This window comes from Rhyacophila brunnea, unplaced genomic scaffold (genome assembly GCF_057557595.1).
Source record: "Rhyacophila brunnea isolate RB1 unplaced genomic scaffold, BYU_Rbru_1.0 scaffold_2, whole genome shotgun sequence".
Taxonomy (NCBI): domain Eukaryota; kingdom Metazoa; phylum Arthropoda; class Insecta; order Trichoptera; family Rhyacophilidae; genus Rhyacophila; species Rhyacophila brunnea.
The window spans coordinates 58,102,021-58,118,098 of record NW_028232859.1 but is presented as its reverse complement, the minus strand read 5'-3'; the positions used below and the strand labels follow the sequence as shown (position 1 = coordinate 58,118,098).

Genomic DNA, 16,078 nt, shown 5'->3' with positions numbered 1-16,078 from the left:
ATTAATAAGCATTGTATTGAACAAAGAAATTAATATCTCCCAAGGAAGTTACGCGTGTGCGGATAAGCGAGCTTAATTTCACCTGTCACTTTTGTTTTCTTCATATCTAAGAGGTTCTCTTCAACAGACTCATTCGGGTCCCATAAGCTCCTCCCATAAGATGAGAGGTCGGACAAAACGTATTGCTTAATTAGCGAACAATTCCATACGAAAACAGAATACTGAATACTAACGCATTAATTATAATGTAAAGGCGGGATAGTGTGATGATATAAAATATAATCAATATAAAGGACTAAGCCAGGTCGCACATTGAAAATCGTCTGGACTGGGATTAGGGATTTCAATACCGAATGAAAATACCAATACCGGTATTTCCTATTGAATACCAGAGAAACAGAAGTATTTACCAATATTTTTACATATAAAAATCTCTTAAAAATATTAATATTTTATAGCATAAATATCTAAATAGGTATATATTTGTATGTAAACTTTTAAAAATATGTTAAGATAAGATATGGTAGAGATGCTGATTATAAATACCTAGTAGTTGAACAATTGGCACTTTCTTCATGATTATACAAACGAACAGTATTTAACCAGGATTTCCGATATATCTACTTAATAATTACAAGACAAAAATAACTTTTTATATACAACGTTTTTAAATTTTTTTTTGTTTAATATAAACTTGACTTGACTAGCTTGAACGATAAAAAAAATGTACTTAATAGAAATAATACTGAAATGCCATTTTGACATTCATATTGATTTCCATAGTAATGCACGTATATATTAATAATTATTTAGTTGCTAGGACCCCAGACCCCTAGCAACCAATAATAGTGGATTGGATTACGGATTTCTTCCGAAATAACTTTTCATACAAAACAGAATTAACTGAAAATGAATTCAATTCTACTTAAAGATGGCTTGGATTAAAAGAATGCATAAGCATCGTGTTCTGATATATTCTAAATGTTTCAAATATCTAGCTAGTCGGGAAATTAGTTAAAAATTGATTGCAAGATTTGTACCGGACAAAAAACCACCGGACAAATAAGAATACGAGCTAAGAAAAACATTGTAAAAATACACCTGACAACTTCAAAACCCGCAACCGAGAGTGGCGAAAATATTTGGATAAACTTAAAATTATGGAAGAAGGTTCCTACCTACCTGTAATGCAGATGTATTTCACAAATCTGCACGTGTCATTGCTGGTCACCAAGGAAGTCGAAAGGCAACGGAAGTAAACCAGATATGGGCATAATTTCTTGTTAAGTATAATGGACATTATTGCGTTATTCGTGTATGTCTACTTGTTGGCCATTCTGAAATAGATAGATAAATTTTCACTTAGAATCAGATTCGTTAACTATTTTTCCCTTTTCCGATCTACCAAATGACAATTTTCCATTTACAATTACATTAGAGAGCTTTTATTAGCTTTTCCGACGAGCCAATCGAAAGTGTTCCTATCAGAATCAGGCGTAGGATATTTTCCCCGGTATAAATGCAATATTTTTTGGGTACCTTCACCCTTTTCTATACCAAAATAAAGTACAGATATCGAAATAAATTATGAATGAATGGTTATCGCAAATACAGTGAATAATAAATATAATTACTAACATAAATCATTATTATCAAAATTTTAATATTACTGATTTAATACATTGTAAATATATATCTATATATATTTTTATTCCGACAATGTCCGATCGTAATAAGATCATGTTGGCCTCCACTGGGTGGACACAAACAGACTTTGTTTTTACGAGAAATGGATGTCAGCCACTTACTCAACCCATTAGGTTCATAATCAAACTCATACACAAATTGAAAAACAATTGTGGAGGTGTTAAAAAGGTTACATTTATAATTGTATTTATTATTTTACTTTAATGTCTACATAAACACATACTTTCTTGTTATATTGGTTGTTATTTGTAATTAAGTCGTTTTTATATTTTGTATTTATTGTGTATTATGGCGCATTGGCCAATCGCTGTAATGCCATAATACTCTTTTTCTAAATAAATGAATAAATAAATATGTATACTTGCCAGACCCAGGATACGAAGCTGGGACCCACGACTCTGCGTCGCTCGACTCGGCGCGGCCACCGTAACTGTTATATACCAGTAACTTAACATACACAACTAGTTTAAAATTCAAATGTATAACATTAAACTTTTAATTCAACTAGCTTTACATTCTTATTTCATAGCGTCAGATGAAATATTTCAAAGGAAAAAGGCATTGCTTATAATGACCTCTTTTAAAGTCTTTCTGCTATCCTTCTGACTTCTGACAGTATCAACAAATCGACTTTTGTGTGCTTTCTTAAAGAAAAGCCCATATATTCAGCTGGCTTTTGCCGTGAAGAACTTTTCCCATTCCTTGTAGTTAAAAACTTTATAAGCCTTCCCTTTCCGTACTACTAAGTTTTTTGGCTTCTTTGAGGTCAATATTCGTGGGATTCTCACGTATTTATGACCACATCTACCTAGTCGACATATAAAAGATATCAGTTTTTGGATATATTTATCTATGGTTTTACGTTTTAACGTATCTCCAGTGAACTAAAAAATATAGAATTGTTACCACTTATAACGTAAAACCGATATATTATAATAAAATTATTGGGATAATTATTTTCTCGCCGGGTTAAATTTTATAAATTTCAAATGTCCCGCCATTTGTACATAGTACACAAAACTACTGATAGGTATAGGCGTATGATGGGACGAAGCGATCCCTCATAGGCTCTCAGCTACCGATAACATGATCAAATCTGTTTTATTTTTAGTCAGGTCGTCGGTCTCTCACATTAAAATTTAAGTGTATGCATAACCGTGTAAAATCATGTCTGCAATTGTTCATATAAGAATGTTGATGCAGTGCATTAATAATTAATCGTTTGTTCTCCCACGGTGCAGAACTAACCAGCCATTGGTAATGCCAATTGAGAGGACAACAACCAGTATCTATTCAATAAAATCGCTTCTGATATTGATATATTCCACTTACGTGTGTGAGAGCGGGTTTAGTTGGGTTTCGTTTAATGAGTTTTAAGAATAGGATCTACAGACCGACAAACTTATCTAAAGAATGGATGGGGGAGCCAAAGTCGAAAACTACCCAATCAAGACTCGCAACTGGACAGAATCTGTCATTTGAATGCCGTTTTCAAAATGGCGTATATATGATCTAGTCTGTAGTTCCATTTTTGACCGTTCTTTAGATAAGTTTGTAGGACTGTACTTAGTTTACTCGTTGTACTTCCATGTACTTTTTTGCTCCTATTACATTGTCTTTTATTTCAATAGTTTCAACACTTATTTCATATTCATAAAAATGGAATTTGAATACGTATGAACAATGAATTTTATATAAATACACATACAAATTGGTACAGAAAAAAATTACAAACTTTTCAGATAGTAGATTCCTACTACTGATACAGTTTTATTAAATTAAAACCACAGGCAATAATCGTAAAACAATGTGCAATTATTGTACAATCAAATTAGTTCAATTTATTTTTTACTTTAAATGAAATGCATCACATACTTACCTATAATTATATGGATGTACGCAATATTACTATTAATATTAATATTATTAAAAATTTTATCGTCCCCGCTCAATTATATGTAATTAAAATAACGCAAACATAAGTAAGCAAATGCTACTGGTGAGTATAGATATTTTAAAATATGAAGTATGAAAAGGTCAATTCACAAATCCAGGTATTCCAAAACTTTGAATTACGACATCAAAAAAGCCGGAATTACAGCCCCTAACCCGGTCACATACTTACATTTCGGAAATAAAATTATTTCGGGATCATCGCATTTTCATCGAAATTCCTCCAGAATATTAGGCCCGTTTTAGACAGGACACCGGTGTCGCGCTCGATATGATATAGGAGGCCTTTGTATTAAGTTTATGAACGACGAGTCAACGCATAATTTCGCGTTGTAAATTAGAACATTACACTAGCTGCGGTAACAAAAAGTGTATCGGCGGCTTGAGAATGTAGCGGCGGACGGAAAAGTGTACCGGACTCATTAGCTCTGGGGCGTTCATAAACATAATACAAAGGCCCATTTATTCGAATACAAAGGCCTCCTATATTATATCGAGCGCGACACCGGTGTCCCGTCTGAAACGGGCCTTATGTTAACACAGACTGTTGTGATGTGACCTTGTCGCTTCTTCTCACTGCTTGCCCGTCGGTATCTATTTGACCGATTGGATCATGAATGGTCAAGCAAATCAATCAGCCCGAGGCAGTAGCAAATGGCAATCGAATGAGCGATAGGTGGTCGGCAATTCTCTCTCGCCCGAATTGCGTCGAATGCCATCACCGCGGGACAATTGACATGCCGGCAGTGTTAAGTAGATCCGCCACACGCGGAAGCATTTCTTAGCGGCCTGTTGACCACGACACTACAAAAAATACTATATTTCTCGCAATTACACATCTTTACGCAGTTATAAACATTTTTTTCTCATTCTACGACCATAACAAATTTATAAATATTTATTTTCCTCTTTAAAAAAGATTTGTTAATAAACCTCTTCGTGAGATGCCTAAAATTCTCACCGGATCGTAGAGCCAATAAAAAAATAAAAGGATGAGACCACAGGGAGAATATATTCAAAATTATATATATATATTGATTTATCTGTCTGTAACGCATAAGCAGCCTCTGACGCACGTAAATCTGCATGCGAAACTGTTTGCGTCTTTGTTGCGCAATCGCATAAATAGAACACCCACGTCGCGTCCCTGTCATACTCGCTGTACTTAATCGCTTAGTCACATTGTTCTTTCGCTCACACACTTCTTAACTTAGTCGCCGTATTGTACTAAAATTTATAAATAAAAAAACTACTTTAAGACGATACCGAGGAAATTCACGTAAAATACACCGGCTTTATCGAAATAGATACATATCGTTCCACAGTGGTATTCAAATCGACGCGCTCTTTAGCTATGAATATATATTATATTGCTTTGCTTATGTTTAAAAAAAATAGTAGATGCCTAATATATAAATTATAAATAATATTATTGAGTGCATCAACAATGTAGCACTGCCACAAAACTAAAACTTGCTCACCGTAACATTGCATAATTTGTCATCATTTTTGCTAATGCATTATTTATTATACGGTAACATTGTAAGTATAATATGTAATGTATGCAAATCCATCCGTGTATGACGTATGCATTGATAACAAGCCGAGATAAGCAGAGGCCAGCGGGAAAGTCCCAATCACGAGTTAGCGCGAGGCGTCTCTCACACAGCCAGCCAGCAATGATGCGATATTATGGCGATGTGAGAGTATTTGCTCTCACCGGAAAATCGTTAACCGGGGACTCCCGCGGGGCGGAAGCAGGGACGCGATAAAAATTTGATAGATGTGATGCACGGCCCCTATTTCACTTTACGAACAGGCCTGTACACCGCTGAGTTTAATGTTAATTAATGCGTGCTAAATGGAATAATGCAAGCCTCGCTAAGTCAATAACTAGATCCCATTCCATGGATTAGTCGCCACATTTCAAAATCAGCCAAGTCCACCTTTAGGTATTTTTGACTTTTTTGTGAATTACTGAAAAACTATTACTTTCCAACATTTCTGCATTATCAAAATGTGGAATTTATTAATTTTAAATATTCTATACTCGAAATAATATAAACTTTCACCCTTGTGACTGTGTATTTGAGAAAACAAAAAGCTGTTTCTCTCCTATTCATCTATTATGGACTTGGCTGATTTTTAAGTCTAGCGACATTTATAGAAATAAACTGAACTGATGTAGGCATGCGCCTGTATGCAGAGTTTTTCTTGCAAAATTAAGCATTTTTCGTTAAGCATCTAGCTTGCAAAAAACGCATCTGGTTTGTGACGTTTTTACTAGCGTCTTTTGATGCTTCCAACAGATTTAAATGCGTTGAAAAAACGCAAGATAGCTAGTTTATTTATTTTCATGCGCTTCAAACTTTTGACTATCGCATACTTAATACAGGTAGGTTGATACATATTTTAGTAAAAAATAAAACACGACGAAACAATGTCATGGATTATTTTAATGTTTTGTATATTATTCCGAATCTAATATTAATATATAATAATTAATATAAACTAATATTTCAATTTATCTTAAATGTATATTTTTTAATTCTCTATGTCTCGTCTTCAAACATGAAACGAAACTTGAACGCCGTTGACACAATTATATAGGAATTTTGTTGTCAATTTTGAAAAATATTTCTGTTAAAATGTGTGGTTTTTACACGTATCCCCATTTTTCAATTTTTCCACTTTTTTCTATACCCGAAAGCATAGATATTGACTTCGTTCTTGGTTCAATAAGTAAATTTACTGGTACAAAATCTAGAGTTTTTCCTGCCAAATAGCTTGTTTTCATACCCCGTTTTTCATGTTTTTGTCAACGACAGTTGGCTACACTGCCTGTATCCACTTACCACAAACTATTAGAAACAATCATTGATAAATATGTAGTTACATCAATTTGCAAAACCGATAAAAAGAATCTTACATTCTAGAATCGCGTGTACTCATACCTATAAACAGTCTTGAAAAAAAAATTAATTCAATTATTCAGTCAGTGCATTTCTCAATGTCATCTGCCTAATATTTTCGATTTTTTCTGTAGATATCTTCTAAACCTGTTTTTGGTAATAAGCTAGACGTCTACTCAAAAACTCTAGATTTGGCAAAAAAAAATTCAACGCTGTGTAGCTTAGCTACCGGAATGGCACGCGTACCATAGTTTCGTCATCGCTGACCTAGAACAACCCACTGGTAGGCCACTCCTGACTTATTCCAAGTCGACACGAACATTGTGTTAGTAAGTATTTTTAACTTTATGATATTTTGTACGTTTTGAGTACAACTGGATAACTAGATTTATCTAGCAATCGCCTCTATTTCCAGGTACGTATGTGCCTTTCCCATATATCTACATTTTACGAAGTATAAGAAACTATTCCATGACATAGATGGGCGGTATTTGAAATATGAAAGTATGTAGTTATTGTAAAGAGTAGATCGTTTATTGGTTAAAGAACTCACCCGGCAAGAGAAGGACGTGTGTACAAATTCCACAATTTTTCCAAGAATTTGTTTAGGTTTTTTCTAATATACAATTATATGTTATGTATTTTCAATGCTCAGTGATACTTTCTGAAATTTTGTGTAGGTATGCAGTCTTGAATAAACGCCCACGATGGTCGAGCGGGTTACGCGTCGACTTGTAATGTCGTGGGTCCCAGGACTCCCAGGTTCGAATCCTGGGTCTGGCAAATACATATATTGTTTTTCAATTTGTGTTTGGAGTCAACAGTATTATGTAGCTAATTGGTTAAGCATGTTGCTAACATCTATTTCACGTAAAAATAAAAATCTGTTATTACAAAACTACACTCTGTGGAGTCCCATTATGATCCTATTAGTATTAAATATAATATAGGTAAATTAAATAGAAAATTCGTTTTCGTCATATTTCCATACTTTGTCATCCAAGTAAAGGTCAACGTCTGCTAGGTGATGACACAATAAGAATAAGAAATAGGTAATATTTTAGATACAATATTTTTTTATATTATGTATTTTTGTTATATATTTATATAATATATAGATTTAAGAATATCTTATACCTAGCACGGTATTAATAATTATTGTGTTATTTCTGATGAGTCCTGATTTTTTTTTCATACATTCACTTACAACTGCAAAACATCTATGTATAGTGGTTCATTGTTTATTGCACTGTCATATATAAATATAATATATCTTACAGGTGAACGAATAGATCAATTATTAGCACTATTTGTGACAATTATATTACGTTTAACAAATTCAAAATCATACACAAGACTTAAGAAAAATATAAAGTCGCAATTGATGGTAATACTAAATTTGTAAATTAAAACATTCGGAGAAATAAAAAAAATAAAAACTGTACTTACACGGATAACTACCTTTTAATGCTACCCCCATACATAAGAAGCAAGTAAATGGTAATGAAAAAAGGCTTGGTATTTCGATACGCCCGCCCCTACAGCGGAAAGGCCCTCAGGTGTGGGGATAGGAAGGAAGTGAGAACCTAGTCAACTGGGTCACGGTAAACCATATCACCATCGCAGTGGTACGGAGGCTGTGGGAGACCGTTGGCAGGTAGCCTCCCTAAAATCCGATGAGATAACGTCTTTGTTCCGGTGTTCGCACATATTTAAAACATTACATTTGCATATCTAATCTCCGACACAGGTGTACTAAGTGGCAATCTAACTACCTACCTTTTCGTGATGATATCAATTCATATAATATGTACTTCGATAGTTTAAATCACAGGTGCAAGAAGTCCAAAAAAACGATCAAACGATCGTTTACATGAGTGACAAAACGAAATTGATATACTTATTTCGATCGATATATAAATCGATCACTGTATTATGAAATTTATTACTTATTAGTTATTAGGCTTTGACGATTTATTATTATTAATAAGATAGGGGTTTTTACTAATTAGATTTTTTACTAACACTTCAACTATTCATAATTTGTTTTTTGTATTTTTTTTATTGTTGATCCTTGATAGGTAAGTAATGAAGTTTTTACCTACTTTATTGTATTAATTTATTAAATAAGCTAGAATTAAGAGTGTTCGTTGTCAGTGTGTGTTTGCCTTTAGCGAGTGTACACGGCGCCTGAAGATGCCAAGGCGAAACCCGGGTCGCAATAAACGACTTAAATGGAATAGTACAAAACTAAATCCTTTTATTTTGTTAACTGTCAATTCATGGTGGAACTGCATTGTATTGTTGTTTTTATTTAATAAAACGCAATTTTTTATAGGACTTATTCCACTTTTAATTAATATATTAGGACCGGTTACGTCCACCTCAGTGGGACATTTTCAAATGAAAAATTGCGTTTTATTAAATAAAAACAACAAAACTAAATCGATTAGAATTAAAATTCAAATTTCATCAAGTACCTTCGGTCGATAGTATTAATACTCCAAATAGATATGTTAGATAACAAATTGACATACAATGCCAAGGGGTAATTTTATCGCAAAATATGGATTGGTGTCAGGGTAAGACTTAAGAATGAAAGCTGGACTAAAATACATTGGGGCCCTAGAATATCTTCTTCTTTGTGTGCCATATCCGTTATCAGACGTCGGCGATGAATTTGGCCATTTGGCCCCTGTCCGTCGCTGCTCTGAATAGGGATGGAGTGCTGAGCTCAAACCAGTCCCTGAGGTTTTTGAGCCAGGACGTTCTTCTTCTACCAGGGCCTCGCTTACCGGAGATCTTCCCTTGAATGATGAGATGTAGAAGGTGATACTTCTCGGGATGCCGCATGATATGGCCAAAGTATGCCTGATTTTTATTAGTTTGACTATTTCTTTGGTCTTTTTCATCCTTGACATCACCTCGACATTTGTAACTTTGTCCTTCCAGCTGATACGAAGCATGCGCCTATACACCCACATTTCAAAAGCTTCAAGTTTTTTGAGAATCGTTTCTGTGAGCGTCCAAGCCTCTACTCCATATAAGAGGACCGAGAAGACGTAGCATCTCACCATTCTAGTTCTATTCCCAGGTGTATATCATGGCTATCTAATACTTTTTTTAGACGAGTAAACGCCACCCTGGCTTCCTCGATTCGGCATCTCAATTCCGTGGTATGGTTCCAGTCATCATCCAGAGTGCAACCCAAGTATATAATGGAATGTGTTCTCTCTAATGGGACTCCATTCACTGTGCACGTTCTGTCGTCATCTAGAATATATATTTAAATAATACTCTTGTTGAATCTTTTGTTCGTAAAATAAATAATTATTTCATTTATATTTAACTCTATCATTTTTCAAGACTACACATTATTTCTAACATTATTTGACAGATTATTTCTAACATTTGAGACTGTATTGGCAATAGCGAAGTAAGCTGAATAAATTTCGGCCAATAGTGTTGCATTTGATTCGTGACCGCGCAGAAAAATTTCCTACACCTTGGCAATTAATTGCAGTTAAACCGAGAAACATACGTATACTTTAGCTTCGATCTGGATGTACATATTAGCCCAATCGAACAATGAAAATCGTCTCGACTGGGATAATAGTCATAAATAAAACTGAGCGCAACATGCAACTTTCTTATCTGCGTATAGGCAAGGCCGTGCGAGGACAGTGACGTCACTCGGCAAGCCAAAATTAATGACGAAGTGCGACATTTCGGGATTATGTCGGATGAAAATAGTTGCGTGTGCCTCCACATGTTTTTTTCAAACTAACATGTTTTATTCCAGCAGTGTGAAAAGGTCCATAAGACAAGGTGTATTTTGTGAATAACGATGACGTCACAACGACGTATTCGAAATGTTGCAGACGGACGAGTTTAGATGTGAGAGCTGGCTTACACATTCGCGCAAATTTGGCTGTTCAGCCTAGTCTTAATAAATGTTAACGAATTCTAGAAAGTTATCGGCTAACCCATGGACTTAATGGGTTCTTTCATAACATCGCATTGACACCAGAGTCCCTGTCAATTCGCCATAACATGGTACTTACAACCTTTATTGGAGTATCTTTAATATTTTTTAATAATCCAAGTTTTCAGCCAAATATATTAGTTAAAATAGTAGATTTTTCTTTAAATCCAATTCAGAATAGATCCTTTATAGTTGCTGTATTGCAAAAAAATTCTAAAATTAAAATATGCAGCCAGCGGTCAATTTCCACGATTCATATTAGGCGCTTCAAGACTACTTTTGAACAAACTATTTAACTTCTAATGGATTTAAGTTTTGTACTATTCCATTTGAGTCGTTTTTTGCGACCCAGGTTTCGCCTTTGTCATCTTAATAGGTGGGTGAGTAAGATTTTACCTATTATATTGGATTAATTTATTATATAAGTTAGAATTAATTGTATTTGTTGTCAGTGTGTATTTACCTTTTGGTGAGTGCACACAGTGCCTGAAGATGCCGAAAGGCGAAATCTGGGTCGCAAAAAACGACTCAAATGGAATAGTACAAAACTTAAATTCATTATGATTTAAATTCAAATTCCATCAAGTACCTACCTTCAGTCCATAGTACCTATTATTATTAAAAATATTTAATGATGTATTATTGTTTCCGTTTACTATGTAGAGCAGAGCGGGATCACTTGATCATGATTTTGCTCAAAGCAGTATAGCTTCTAATTAATGAAGAAATAAGTAATGATATCTTTTAAACCAGTTAAGTTGTTTATTTGGTCATGTAACTTCATCAAAAAACTGTAACAAAGACGATGTTTACAAGACTAAATTTACATTAATGTCACAAATGCCAGATGGCTCAGTTGAGCCAGTAGGCGTAGAAAGGTTTTTTTCATCAGAGCAATATAAAATACAAACAAAATCTTTCTTAAATCTTTAATCCAAGTTATTAGAAAACAATAAGAACATATAGTTATACTTGTATGTACTTTTTTCTTCTTTTGGAGATTTTTAGTTTTCTTAACAGGTCGTGTCTCTTTATCAGATTCAGAGGAACTCTTCAAAATAGCTTTCTTCACTATCAGTTTCTTCGATTTTATTATCTTCTTGCTACCCTCACTTTTCCGTTTACTTTGTTCTGCAGCAAGCTGGTCCTTCTCAGGTGTATCTGTTACTTTCAGGTGTACGTTTGATATGGCTCAAATGACCCCTTCCCCAAATTATTACTAATTGGATTGAGCCACCCAAAGACTATTGACAATAGATTATTTTTGATACTGTCATCGCATAAACACACTATTTTTAAATCAAAATACATTTACTCGATTGCCGTAACACCACAGACATGTGCTTGAGAGTCTTGAGACCAAAAAGTATGAGGAACTGCTTTCTTTACTTTTGGCGTGAAAATAGTAACATCGCACGTTCACAGTCATATCGAACACCGGACGGTGACTGATGCAATTGCGGATTGGCTGTCTACCTCTCCCGCTTTGTTCGGAATCCTCCGCTTGTATCTATAATGCAGCGTAAGAGTGATACTACGGGTGGCTCAGGTGACCCCGTGGCTCAAATGACCTCGCTCTGCCCTAAGTATCTACAGAAAGAGAAGTCACACGTCGAGAATTGGTGTTTAAAACAAAATAAGCCGATCAAGATCCTTATTAAATCATTTGGATAAATTATCAAAATAAAGGGAATAAAATATAATATATCCATCAAGGCTTGACAGTTCGCAAAATAAAAATACAATTATTACTTATAAACATTACACAAAACGCGCCGCCTAATTCCTATATGTTTGTATGTGATTCACGAAAATCGATCGTAAATTCTAATATGTACACGAAACATAAAACGCTGATTAAAACCGGCCATTTCACTAATGAAAAATAATTTATAAAACGTAATATCTACTAGAAGGATTTCCTTCCAATACCCTCCCACCGCCGTCCTGGTCGCTTTCTCCGCCCACTACATATAACTATTATGGACCATGGGTGCTCAACCAGTCCACTGTCGGGTAACAGTTTTTAAAAGACTTTATATATTGAAATTATATAATATTTCAGAAATACGTATTTGTTAGAATCGCGAATGTCTCAAACATCATGACACCGTGATTATCGCGTTTTGTTACAAATAATTTTAAACCAATTATTTGACGATATCCATTGATGTAAGTACCTATTAATATTAAGTCGATGAATTCATATAAGTTCCTCATATACGTAGTCACGCATCATTTTTCAAAACGACAGAAGTGGTAGAAGAATGTTTACAGATATTCGAATCAAGACTCCTCCAGACAAATTACAATAAAGCACTATGGGACACGGGTTAAAGGGCTGCGGGTCTATTCTATACACAAGACCGCTAAAGTGATAGTATTATTACATACATTATGTATTGAGTTCATGGCCCCCACAAAGGGGGGGCTGACAGGGCTCTAGCCTGGGGGCCCGGGCTTAGAGGGGGCCCGGCGTGGCAAGTCGACCAGTTATATACACAAATTTGCTCTAATACAAAGAGCCAAAGTAGTTTGGCCTTGTAGCCAAGTAGCCTGATTTCGAAGAGCGCTGATGAGTAGGTATTAAAAGTGACCAATCGTTAAAATTTGTCGCAATTAGTATGTCACGCCGTAGCATATTGGATAAATGCGACGTTTGGGGCGTTTACCCGTGGAGATGCAGGATTCGATTCCCGGCCGGGGTGGCTTACTTTTTTCAAAAAAAAAAATTCTATTGTTATAGTTATAATATACTCTCTCAGAAAGTGTTTTTCTAAATTATATATGTTCAATAATCAGAATGATATATTCTTAAATCTTGTGAATTATTCGTTTGAATAAAAGAAATGGTTAATTATAGATGTATAATTGTATTTTCACTGCTTTTGTATGTTTCTGTTTTTTTATATTTACATTTTTATCGCTTTTATTACTCTTTTTCTTTATAATGTTTCATGTCGTGTTGTGATCGTCTTAAATTTATAATTTGCAATATCCACAATATGTTAAAAAATAAATTTAATTGAAAAATTGAATTGAATTCAAAATTATGGGAAGATAATGATAAGGGTATTCGGAGTCGAAAGCGACAAATGTGGGACGTGATGGGGTAGATACAACAACGTAGGGAAGGCCATGTCGTATGCTGCAATGAAAAAAGTGGCATAGTATCACTGAGACTGAGGAGCTTACTTCAAATCGGAGTGGAGTCGTTTTCTACATCGGTTTGTGTACTATGTCTTCCACTGGGAGAGTACAAACAAAATTTGTAGATAACGGTTCTCATTTCAGAATGAATACGACAAAATATCCCTCCACAATTTCAGATGTTGAACTAGGTCGACACAGTAGAAAGTTATCTCCCGAACCGAAAAAGGTTGTAAAACTCTGTATGGACCAGTGTAAACTTTGACGTGGCCATTAGGGTAGCTTACGACTGAAAGTTTCCCTCCAAGGACCGTCACAGAGGAAACTATCGCCGGCGAGCACCTAAGTGGAGTTCGAAATATCTTAAGCTCACGACATTCCAATACTATTTTAAAGCGTTGGTACCGCACTAATATTTTATTCATAGGAATTATCAGCACAAAATGTGTCTAAAAGATTAGAACGATAAATTTTCAAGGAATTTCTATCACCGACAGCACGTGTCAGAGCTCAGACAGGGAAAAATCTACATAAAAGACATGATCTACACAAAGTATAAATATTGTATTATAATTTGCGTAGGATGTAAGTAAGACTTATCATTCTTTACACTGTTACTTTGTACTTTACATTTCTTTAATGATTCTTTATACCAAACAACAATTGAAAAATGGAGCAAATAAGATCTCGAAAAATTTTAGTTCAATCCACAGACACTTCATTAAAATTGATACATTTTTGTAAAAAATAAGAGAAAACATTAGGTAGATACAGCAGAGAATAATAAATTGTGGCCAGCAACTTCCATACATTAGTCAATGTTTTAGAAAATTATTTACATTGTATATCAAAATAATACCGACGTTCCGACATAATTACAAACGAACATGCAGAGATTCGTATATTTAGTAATAATTATATGTAAATTTCGACCCGATTAGGAATGAAACCCAGACCCTTGAAAGGATATTATCTTTTGGCATTTTGTTGGTAGAAACCTATTTTTTATTTCGTTCGCTTAGCATTTATAAGTCTCTTTTGAGATTGCATTAAAATTACAAAACAACAAACCAAATTTTTAACCAAGTTGTGAATTTTATCCCATACAGGTTAAGTTTATCCCATATTTCATCAAACCCGAGAATCGTGCCTTTTTTAACCACGAAACCCCAATTATTATTGTCACAAGACTAGAAAGTTGGGTTTAGTTATCTCAAGCAACGAACGGGTGTGTATTGCCCCACCGCATTAACTACCGGGTGACTCAAAACATATCTGATCGACCTTCGTTGCACTAAGTCTGTTTCGGTTTGAGTGAACGTCGCGTCCATCAACCATACAACCTATCATCATCATTCATCAACCTCATATATCATCCAACAAAGTGTACCGTCCGTTTACCAGTGCGTGAAAGCGTGAACACCGAACCGGCCCCACCGCGCGCCAACCCTCTCAACATAAAGGTCAGTGCCTGGCATCCTATGTAACCCCCCCCAAAATCTGTAATCCGCCATCACCTTCAAATTACAGTTCACTGCTAAAAGCGCCACCAATCTGTTTAAATCTAGCCAGGTATAATATAAATAAATTTGGAAAGTTTGAATATTTCGAGAAGTGCGAATACGGCACAAATGCGTACGGAAGATATATGATTGAATCTAATGCTATGTGTGTCGTTACCAAGCGCACCCGATTGCTTCAAATTACATAAGAAATCACACAACGCAACGTAATGATGAAAATTTACAAATAATATATGAAAATGAGCTTTTCCGAGCACACCGCTCTGCGAGCAAAAGTCGTACCGGTGAATTTTTAAAATAACGAGTTGCGAATTCAACAAGTAGTCAGTTACGCCAGTGGAAGCCGGCACCCCAGTTCTGGACGACTGAAAACTTTTAGGTGGGTATTAGACCAAGTTACGACCGGAACTTTTCCCGTTAAAGATCGACTGTTCGGGAACTACCGGCAGGTATGCATACGTATAATTAATGGCAGTTGCAATAGCATGACTGGACCTAAAATTTATATAGATACCGGTTGGAACTTGTTAATGGGTGCTAACTTATATGAAAATGCTGATGGGATCGATGGACCTCGTCAATATTATGTGGTTTGGCAGGAAACTAACAAGGCCCGCTTACACTTCCCTACATGTAATGTTAAATAATAATAAAAATCAATCTGTATTATATATTTTCTTTTCCTAAAAAAGAAATCGAAATTTCTTCTAACTGATGTTCTGAATGTATTGAATTATTTAAATAGATAGTTAGTATTTAATTGACACTCTACCGCCCAATGTCGATATTGGCCTCTTCCAGGAAACATCTCCACTCTCATATATGTCTGCAGCAAGCTCTGTACTGAA

At 35.0% G+C, this 16,078-nt stretch overlaps 1 protein-coding gene across 5 annotated transcripts in view; it reads right to left on the bottom strand.

Annotated features, from left to right (window-relative positions):
- The window catches only part of krz (beta-arrestin protein kurtz), a 393,216-nt gene that overhangs the window by 229,413 nt on the left and 147,725 nt on the right, over positions 1 to 16,078 (bottom strand). Inside the window, exon 1 of one of the 5 annotated variants that reach the window (XM_085946995.1) lies at positions 1,183 to 1,244. The exons of the other annotated variants lie outside the window; for them this stretch is intronic. The gene's annotated coding sequence lies outside the window, so the exon portion shown is untranslated. Of the gene's footprint in view, positions 1 to 1,182; positions 1,245 to 16,078 lie in introns of those variants that run through there. 5 annotated transcript variants of the gene reach the window in all.